We start from the raw sequence: 10,428 nt of genomic DNA on the forward strand, positions 1-10,428 counted from the left end.
TCAAAAATATTCTGACTTGTTGTGGTCTTTCTGAGTTCTTTGCAACAAAAGAATGTGCTATTACTTTGTCATAGTCAAAAAAACATGTAAAAGCGAAGGGCTGACATTTTCTAAGGTCTGTCTGGTGTCTAAAAGGACTGAGAATCACTGCATTAAAGCAGCCTCTACTGCAGAAACTGAGTGACCCCATTATGCCTGAGTCAGCATTCCAGTGCTCTCTAGTAAATAGACATGAAATGGACCAAGGGAGTGTGCCCATTTCCCCCCTTGTGGCAGGTCCATGTGAAAGGGAGTGGGATTCTACTGCAGCCAGTTTCTTCCTTAGCTCCAGAGGCAGAGGCCTGTGCTCTGGATCCAAATGCTTTGGTTGCACTAACAACCTTAATTCTTCTGCTTCCTAACTTTTGCGTGCTTCACTTAGCAACATTAACATTATTTTAACAAGTATTTTGAGTGCAATATTTGATCTAGAGCAAGAGTAGTGTGGACAGAAATGTGGTACAGCAGAGTACAGTGCAAATCTTTTTCAACTCACAAGTCAAGGAAGTGAGGAATTAGCTTCAGCATGACACCTCCTCCTAGGACAAAGAACCTGTAAAAGAATCCTAAAGCTAGACCAAAGAGCAGGCAGATACAGCATGGTGCAGAGAGGTTTGTTTGGAAGCAAGAATTAATCTACAGTGAGAATTGTGTGAATTTAGGTCAGGGCTTGTCTGCCCAGGGAACAGTACACATTAAAGAGGATCAAAGGGAGCAGGAGAGCACACAAGCCTCCGTGGCTCACCAAAAGCATCCGGGAATGTCTCCTTGATGAAAAGGAGGCTTACACCGAATGGAAAGAAGGGGTCATCACCAGGGAGGACTATTCTGTAGTTGCTCAGGGATGTACGGGGGTAGTTAGGAAGGCCAAGGCAGAGGTGGAACTGGGACTAGCTTCCCAGATTAAGGACAATAAGAAGTCCTTTTTTAAATACATAGGGGGTAATGTGGGGCCCTTGCAGGACGCGATGGGAAACTTGGTTGTCACACCAGACGGCAAAGCTAACATATTTAACGATTTCTTTGCCTCTGTCTTCCTAAGTAGGGACCAGAACAGCCACCTCCCTGCTGGGCCCCCCTCGGGCCCTGGGGGAGGCACACCTGGGCCACGGGTTAGCGAGGATTTAGTTAGGGAGCTTCTGGAGGGGTTGGACGTATTCAAGTCAGCCGGTCCCGATGATCTCCACCCTAGAGTTCTAAAGGAACTGGCCGAGGTCATTGCACGTCCCCTGGCACAACTTTATGAGCACTCGTGGTGCTCTGGTGAGGTACTGGAGGACTGGAAGAGGGCCAACGTGGTCCCCATCTTCAAAAAAGGCAGAAAGGAGGACCCGGCAAACTATAGGCCAGTTAGTCTTACCTCGATCCTAGGCAAGCTGTTTGAGAAAATTATGCTGGCACACATCCAGGAGCGGCCAGCAGGGGACTGCATGCTTAGGGGCAACCAACATGGGTTCATCAGTGGCAGGTCCTGTCAGACCAACCTGGTGGCCTTTTACGATCGGATCGCCAGATCATTAGATGCAGGGGTAGCAGTGGACAGTCTTCCTGGACTTCCGGAAGGCCTTTGACACTGTCTCTCACCCCGTTCTCATTAAGAAACTGGGGAGCTGTGGTGTAGACACCCACACAGTCAAATGGGTCACCAACTGGCTGGAGGGCCGCACCCAGAGGGTGGTAGTGGATGGGTGCTTCTCAACCCGGAAGGACGTGGGCAGTGGGGTTCCGCAAGGCTCGGTCCTCGGGCCCGCACTGTTCAACATCTTCATCAGCGATTTGGACGAGGGGGTAAAAAGCACCCTGTTCAAATTTGCTGATGACACTAAGATGTGGGGGGACGTGGGCACACTGGAAGGATGCAACAAGCTACAATCAGACCTAGACAGGTTACAAGGGTGGGCAGACGAGAATAGGATGGGTTTCAACACAGACAAGTGCAAGGTGATGCACCTCGGGAGGAACACCCAGCACCATACCTACAGGTTAAGGAACTCCCCTCTTGTCAGCACGGAGGCGGAAAAGGATCTGGGGGTCATCATTGACTCCAAGATGAACATGGGCCGGCAGTGTGGAGAGGCAGTCAGGAAGGCCAACCGCACCTTGTCATGCATCCACAGATGCATCTTTAGCAGGTCCAAAGAGGTGATCCTCCCCCTCTATGCGGCACTGGTCAGGCCGCAGCTGGAGTATTGCGTCCAGTTCTGGGCGCCACACTTCAAGAGGGATGTGGACAGCATGGAGAGGGTCCAGAGGAGGGCCACTCACATGATCAGGGGACAACAGGGCAGGCCCTATGAGAGGCTACAGGACCTGAACCTGTTCAGCCTCCACAAGAGAAGGCTGAGGGGGGATCTTGTGGCCTGTTATAAACTAGTCAGGGGGGATCAGCAGGCACTGGGGGAGTCACTGTTCCCCCGAGCACCGCCAGGAGTGACCAGGAATAACGGTCACAAGCTGGCAGAGGGTAGGTTTAGGTTAGATATCAGGAGGCGCTACTTCACGGTCAGGGCGGCTAGGGTCTGGAACCCACTTCCAAGAGAAGTGGTGCAGGCTTCTACCCTGGGGGTTTTCAAGAGGAGGTTAGATGCACATCTTGCTGGGGTCATTTGACCCCAGTGCTCTTTCCTGCCATGGCAGGGGGTCGGACTAGATGATCTGCTCAGGTCCCTTCCGACCCTAAGAAACTATGAAAGTAGTGTGTGCATTTACAGTGCACTAGATACTCTGCGCTAACACCCTGCGTAGATGCTCTTTGTGTAGAATTGGCCAGCTCTCACAAAGGTGCATTTACTGCATACTGCAGGCTTGTCTGCATTTCAGAGGTACTGCTACTTACTATAGCTGTACCAGCATTGTTATGTTGGTAGAACCGCCTACTGGCAAGGTGACATATGCCACCAGATGGGTTTTTTTCTGCTGGCATAGTTTTACTGCTTCCCTGAACAATTGTTAGCCAGCTCAGTAGGGCAATAGGGGCCAACCCACAGCATGTGTGCCACAAGTAGCACAGGCAGCTGCTGTGTGTGTGGTGCATAAGACCTGGCAGGCTCAGTCAAGAGAAGTGCTAGAATAGAGAGAGAGGCTCAAGCCTCTGGTCCAGGCAGGGCAAGAGGCTGCTGCTAAAGGTGTCAGATGTTATTGACAAAAGCCAGGTTAACCCTTCCCTGGCCCTACAGCTGCTGAATTCAGGGATTTGGCTCCTTGCTCGCCATATGAGGCTGTGGTGGTTGTGGGACCAGAATAGGCTTAGTCTGGCTCTTAGGGAGGTGGAGATAAAAGCTATACTCCAGAGAGGAGGCAGAATGTAATTCAGAGTGTCTACACAGAGAGTTTGCACTGAGTAGCAAGAGCACTGTAAGTTTACACCTTATCTAATTCTCTACTAGCTTGTCTTGGTAGAGAAGCCCTAAGATGTGTGTTTAAACAGATTTAAAGTGGCAGAGAGCTCCATCTTGCCTTTTCCTTCTTTGTCTTTTTTTTGTTTTGTTTGCAGTTTGAGTGACTTATTTTGGTTTAACATAAAGCAATGGGAAATGGGGCTTAAATATAACCAGAATGAGCCACTCTTAAAGGGAAATAAGACAGTTCACCTAGGGATTTACACTGATTTAACCAACCTGTTTTCAGCTAAACTGGTGCAAATCTTCTTGTGAAAAAGTCTTGAGATATAACATGGGCCCAGTAAAATAGGAACCTCAAATGTTGTAGGGTAGAAAATAGTAATCTTTAATGACTGGTAGGCCAAAATAAGTCAGGTAGGTTCAAAGGTGGGCTAGCACTTGCACCCTAGCCACTGCTCTCAGCTGCCTGTAAATGCAACTGCTCTCCCTGTTCTGTGCTCAGGGATGTTCTCTCACAGGCCAGGGACAGACATTTAAAAAGGCTGAGCCTGAATTGATGCAACCTTTGCAAGTTAGTCTAACCTGGCTAGGCTAAATCACTTTCTAACTGTCCAGACATCTCCTCTGGACTAAGAAATGCCGGCACATACCTGTAGTGGCTCAGGTTAGAAGCCAGCAGGCACTAGGACAGCCCTCTCTTCCCTTGCACAGGGCTGAGCTAATGGGGGCGTGGCCAGGTCCCAGCAGGATGCTGTGATTAGGGAGGGGCCTCCCTCCTTGATAACAGAACATTTATCAGCTCTGTTATCAGCATTTAGTACCTCATCAGAAAACAAAGCCTTACTCGTAAGTTCAAGCTCTTCTTAAACACCTTTTTTCAAAGGAAGGAATGCAGGGACATTATCAGCTAAACTGCTGATTAGCTCCAAAAAGCCCTGACCTAACCCAGCATTAGCTAGCATACCACATGCTGGCTATGGTCCCTGATGTGGGAGAGAGGAGGAAGGGATCTTCACTTAAGCAGCGAGTGGTGAGGGGCATGCGGAAGCCAGCAGACTCTGCTGTGCCTGCAAGTCTCTGCCAGAGCTCCAGCCAGGAAGCAGAGGGGAAGGGCCAGCTCTGCTTTAGAGCATAGAGTTCCCCCCCCAGCCCAGAGAACATGCCAGGGTGCTGGGGGAATCTGACTTAACTTAAACCAGCAAGGGGGGCTGGGACAGATATTGTATAAACTGGTTTGACCCAAGTCAGTTAAGTCTGATACTACATTCAACCAGGTTTATCCCAAACCAGTTTCAGCCATTTTCAAACTGGTTTATGTTTACCGAACATCTGTTCTGATACAAGTTTAAACTGGCTTCTGATCACTTAAACTGGTTTATGTGTAATGTCTGTCCCTAGCCACTCTCATTCATCCTCTATTACAGTGACTGTTACCCTTGTCACAAATTCCCGTTGCCACCAACTGCTGCAGTGAGAGAAGCAGTGGCTACATTAAGGGTATGTAAGAGAGAAAAAGAGCAGAGAAGGTTGTGGCAGAACGGAGCACTGAATAAAAACTGGATCAGGGTGGTGAAGGTGTACATTCAGATAGAGGGGACCTGGTGTCCCTGTGGCCTGCCCCCACTTATGCTACTGTGCCTTGGGCCGGATGCAATTCATGGGCTGTAAGTTTTCAACCCCTGAAAAAAAAACAAGATGAGAGACAGGATTTAGCGCCTCCCTATGCAGCAAAACTGACCTCATTGCTATTATGTCAACAGGGCAATACCACCGGATAATACTAGGCAGGTGATAAGATGATATAACTGCCACTAATCTGCTTATTGCACCTATGATTTGTACTTACAATGAGTATATGCATGTTACTGTTAACTCAGCCTTCCTTTCCCTGTCCCTTTCACATACCCTGGTTTCTTGGTTTCATCCACCTGTTGTATTTTATTATTAAAATGCTCATTCTTTAGGACAGAGACTATTTTACTACTGGTATATGTCTATCATGTAGCATAATGAGCCCCACAACCTAGCTGAGGCTTCTTAGCAACACTGTATTCATCTGTATTACAGATAAATTAATATGCCTTTTGGCATCATGGCTGATGTTTTAAGCCAGAAAAGGAAAGCAGGGCTGCAGATCAGGAGGGAGGGGTATGATGCTCACTTTTAGAGATGAGAGGCAGGGAGAAGGAAGCAAGCTAGGGAAGGAGAAAATGCACTTTTTGTAAATAAGTGTGATTTCTATCCTAAACAACATGGATCAGATCAGTTTTGATGATCTTCGGCAGTCTCAGGCTAGATATGTCATGCAAACAAGTTTATTCCTTTATTCAGCATGATGTTCTCTTTTCCTTAAATCTTGTTTTATTACAATCTAGGTAGGACTTTTATACATGCTACCCTGCATAGGATACTTTCAACCTCTAAGATTAGGTAGAGAAAGAAATGACGCTGGAATGTATCCTTTTTTTGATTTCTGGTCAAATGGGCATAAACCAAAAATCCTCTTTCTAACAAGTGTTGTTTTCAGAGCTGCAGTCCTCCAGATGTGGGGGAGATGCCTAACAACTGCCAACCGGAAGCCAGAAGAAGGAGTATAAGTTGACAATTACCCAAGCCAGTTTTTACACAAAACTTGGTTTTGTCTTATTTCAGAGATCCATACAGGGATCCAGCACCAACTAGCCATTGCTTTGGTGCCAATTCAACAGAGGAGAGTTAGCTATGAGATCCCCAGCACCATTCCTGTCACCTTTCAGTGTTCCTTAGAAGCCCAAGGGCAGGGTATCTTTATAGAGTAGCTAAATAAGAGACAGAGAGCATGTGTGAGAGCATGCAAGTGCACAAGCTTCTGTGAACCCAAGGGCACTTCATCAGTTCTATGAAGCCTGCCATTCAAATGCTGAGCAGCCCTGCCCTTAAAGCATAACGATAGGATTAGAGTTATAGGGACATCTTGTGGTCAGTTTTAAAACCTACATGCTCTTATGCACAATGGGTTGAAATTCACTTATGTGTGAAGGGCCAGTACAAGGGCCATGCATTAGTGCAGCTCCCTAGGCCTTCCAGGTACAGTATGTCCCAATGCTAGGGGACTGAGCTAGTGTACTGCTACAGACTGGTTCAGTGTTAGTTGTTCTGTAACACAGAAAAGTATCACTATTTGTCTAGTAATGTACTGATATGAGCATCTTGTGCTCAGCACTGTACAAAGGCAGAGAAGAAATAATAATTCCTGCCTTGGAAGGTTTACAGACTAAAGAATTAGCACAAGAATACTCTGGGCAACGTACAATTAAGTAAAAATGCATCAACTCAGAAAGAGAAGCAGTGAAGCAGCATCTATAGAAATAGGGAGGAGATATGGAAAGGTATTAGCTGAAACGTCTTTTTCCAGGTCTCTCTCCACCTCTTCTCTTAGAACAGTCAAAAAACAGAGAAAGATAAATTGCTTCCTTGTTAAAGATTCAATTTTACTGTCAACTACACAGGTATAAAACCTGAATAATTCCTTTTGACTTTGTTATGTGACTGCTGTAAATAAGAAAATAATTTGCTCCTAAAAGAGCAGTGGGGGATAGAGAGGAAGAATTCCTTTTCTGCCCCTCAGTTCAGCTCAGTGAGACTTGATTGGCATGACAAGCTGTACAAATATTGCCAAAAAAGATAGATCTTTCAAGGGTCTGTCAAATGCTGGTAGGACCCAACTAGAATAGTTGAACAGTGTATGGGGACTAATCCCTGCCTGTGCTTTTTGTCATTCACAGTCCCTTCCTGAGTCTATGGCATGCTGAGCTGCATGATCCAGCCTCCAGCAGGGCCAGCCAAAATAGGATACAACTTTGGTATCAGCACAGAGGGATTTGTCAGTATGAAAACATGTGAAGAGAACATATAAATTAACTAAGAGAATACATTAACTAAGGACTTTCAGTCCTGCAGTCCTGGCAAGGAAACTATTTTAGGACTGATTCTGAATTCCTCATGCCCTGAAAATTATTATTGATTTTAATGTCCTTTTCTTTCTTGTCCTTGACTTTGGTGGGACCACTCGGACAAGCTAAATGAAGTGCTGGGTACATGAGGGTAGAAGAGTGACCTAAATTGTTCTCCTTATCCCATAAGCACCTACTCCAATGTATTTGCAGCACCGGTGTGTGGCCAATCAGTACATTGAGGCTTTTGACGTGGAGGCTAGCTTTAGTCACAGGAGCCCGGTTGGCAAAGACTGAACAAGAAGAGTTATTTAATTATGTTCTTCTTCAGCTGTCTGACCCACTTGAGCTTACTGGCCTACTCTGTTTTTGAGGTTGGATGGGTGGCCATTGGCAGAAAGCAGGTTTAGCTGCCTCTGCTTAATTACTAAACTACTATAATGTGCCCCAAATGGACTTTCCATTGCAGAAAACTTTCTGGCAAGGTGTGGGTTGAGAGAAATCAGTACAGCTCTTAGAGTATGATTGGACTGGTGAATAGCACTTTATTACTGAGAAGAAAGACTTTAGGAGAGAAGGAAAAATTCACTGTGTAAGCTGCATATAGGTCACTCATTTTTAGCTCCCCAAACTGGGGAGGAGGGAAGATTGTTGGAGGGGAATTTTGTTTATTTTGTCCCAAATATACAGCACAGGCTTTCTTTAGCTAGAAAAAAAGTGTCTTTTGTCTGTTGAATTAGCTTCAAAGAAAGGCAACAGGTTTAGAATATGTGTTGAACATGAAGAGTTTAGGAGAAGGGAATTGAGATTTCTGTGCACCAAAAAGACTAAGAGGTTTGCAGAATTTGTGCAGAATCTTTGAAGTTCACACATTCCTTGTTGGACTGTAGAAAATCAAAAACTTTTCTATATTAATTATAATTAATATTTGAATAGAGTAAGTAGTTAGTAGAAAGGGGAGGTTAGCTATGTTGGTCAGCAAGAAGGCAGGGTAGATTTGCACTTTAGTATAAGACTAACTAAATCAGAGAAGTGTAGCATAAGCTTTTGTAAGCAGTGTGCCAACAATTCACCCCCCTCATTTATAGAATCACCATTTAAAATCCTCCTGGCAATCTCAAATCAAGAGTGGAATTGGTGGCAGCTTAACTCATTACAGATTTCTAGGGTAGTTTCTGGGTGCTCTGACTTCTTCGCTTGTAAATAATTATTAGCATACTAATTATTATGATCATGCTATAATATGTTCTTCTTGCACCATATGTGCACAGGATGTTTACAGAGAGGATCTAAGTTATGAGAGAAAAATATTTCTAACAGTCTTCCAGTCTTTTACTGCTGCTTATTTTGCAGATTAAGCAACCAAACACCAGGTCCTGATTCTCCACAGCTTTGTCTTCTCCAGTCATTCACATCTCTGCAAAGTACAGGGATACCAAATCAGAATGGTTTCATGTTACATCCACTTCACCTAGAGGTAAATGAGTACACAAGGTAGAAGGCAGGTTTTTGCTTTTTCAGGTAAGATAAGATCTGTGTGATTTGCCCTTTCCTGTTGCTGAGATACAGATTGTAGCTGTATTGGTCTACAGGCAAAAGGAATCAGAACTCTGGGTAGAGGTGATATCTTTCATTAGACCAACTAATAACGGATTAGTTGGTTCATCCCCCCACTCCCCTCTACCTTTTATTTTCCTAGTTGCCACCTACTTACATTCTCCTTGACATCCTGTCACTCACACTTTTAGCTTCTTTCATTCCTTGGAGATCTTGCATCAGCTGAGAAGGGTGTTTGTGCCTGAAAGTGTGCAAAGAATTTTTTCCAACTACTCAGTTGGTCTAATAAAAGATATCACATCTACCCAAAGAACCTTGCCTGCCTAAGTCCTTAGTCTCTCAAGTAATACTCCTCAAAACCCTCTGGGAGAGTCTTTTTCAATGCATGGAATCAGAGCTGGACACAGGCAGGCATGGGAGAGCTGGGCAGCTGCCCAGGACCTGGACAGAAAGGAGGCCTGAAAATGATAATGATAAAATTTATTATTATCATTATCTCTGGCAAAGGGGGTCCAGTACTAAAAGTTTGCCTAGGGCTGCCAGCAGTCCAGGTACAGTGCTGCATGGGATCTTGATATATGGAAGGCTAAGAGGCCAGGGCTGGACATATTAGGTGCACACTTCTGTCAGGTAACAGCATAGTTAACCATGCTCAGTGTGTGCCACTTAGAAGAGGACTCTGACCACAGTGAAATGCAAAGGCATCTGTCTTTAGAAGAGCCAGATGAGTATATTTAGGTCTCAGTGCTGGTACAGAGACAGTGCTTTGTATAGTGGGGTCAGGTCTCCAGCAGTTCCTCTAAGATCTTCATAAATTGCTGTTTCTTCCCAGTTTGGGGGGAAAAATAGACCTCCTCACATCTCCCTATTCCTCCCACAATGGTCTTTTGCTGGAAGTGAGTGATCACTCAGACCCATGCTCACTTTCCCCCTTCTAAAATAAAACAGGTACTAAAAACTGAGTGCATAACAAAAATCCTGTAAGAACTATAAGGAAGTAGCTGGTTGCATAGTACCACTGACTAGTGCAGGTTCCTTTCCCAGCATTTCAGCAAAACTAGTTAACATTCACCTCTTGGCAAAAAGAAGGGACATACCTGGTGCCGGCAGAGGGCCTGGAGAGAGGCAAAGGAGGAAAGGCTGAGTTTTTAATGCACAAGATGTTGCACTTTAAGCCTCTCAGTATCACTTAGGCATGTCCCCAGGCATTCGCTCCTTTTCAGCCCTTTCTTCCACCCCTTAGCTTCCAGTTCTCCCCTTGCTCCCTGCACTCCTAAGCCCTGCCCTGTACAAACTGGAAGAAAGTTTGCTTAGTTAGACCTGATACCTGCTCAACAGCAGGTGGCGCTGGATAGCAAATCTACAACCAGGCCCAATTTTGCCTCTGTGCCACAAACACAGAAGTTATTCCATTAATTTTGGCAGGCTAATTCCTGATTTACTCTTGTAGACCTGAAACTCAGGTCATTTAGCATTTGTTGCTTTAAAGCGTAGAAGAGACTATCCTGGGGTAAGCAAGCTGGCAGGTTCAGCAGTGATTTTTCACCATGTTACAGACA

General features: G+C 45.4%; 1 long non-coding RNA gene across 1 annotated transcript; it reads right to left on the reverse strand.

The window, feature by feature from the left end:
- Window positions 1-5,889: 5,889 nt before the first annotated feature.
- LOC149873612 (uncharacterized) lies at window positions 5,890-10,092 on the reverse strand. Its single transcript, XR_016439867.1, has 3 exons — window positions 9,967-10,092; window positions 9,027-9,110; window positions 5,890-8,729 (listed from the first exon to the last, which is right to left on the reverse strand). It is a non-coding gene; the product is annotated as an uncharacterized LOC149873612 (long non-coding RNA).
- Between the last annotated feature and the right edge of the window lie 336 nt (window positions 10,093-10,428).

Source organism: Crocodylus siamensis, chromosome 1, assembly GCF_052110815.1.
Source record: "Crocodylus siamensis isolate JL-2025a chromosome 1, ASM5211081v1, whole genome shotgun sequence".
In the NCBI taxonomy this organism is placed as follows: Eukaryota; Metazoa; Chordata; order Crocodylia; family Crocodylidae; genus Crocodylus; species Crocodylus siamensis.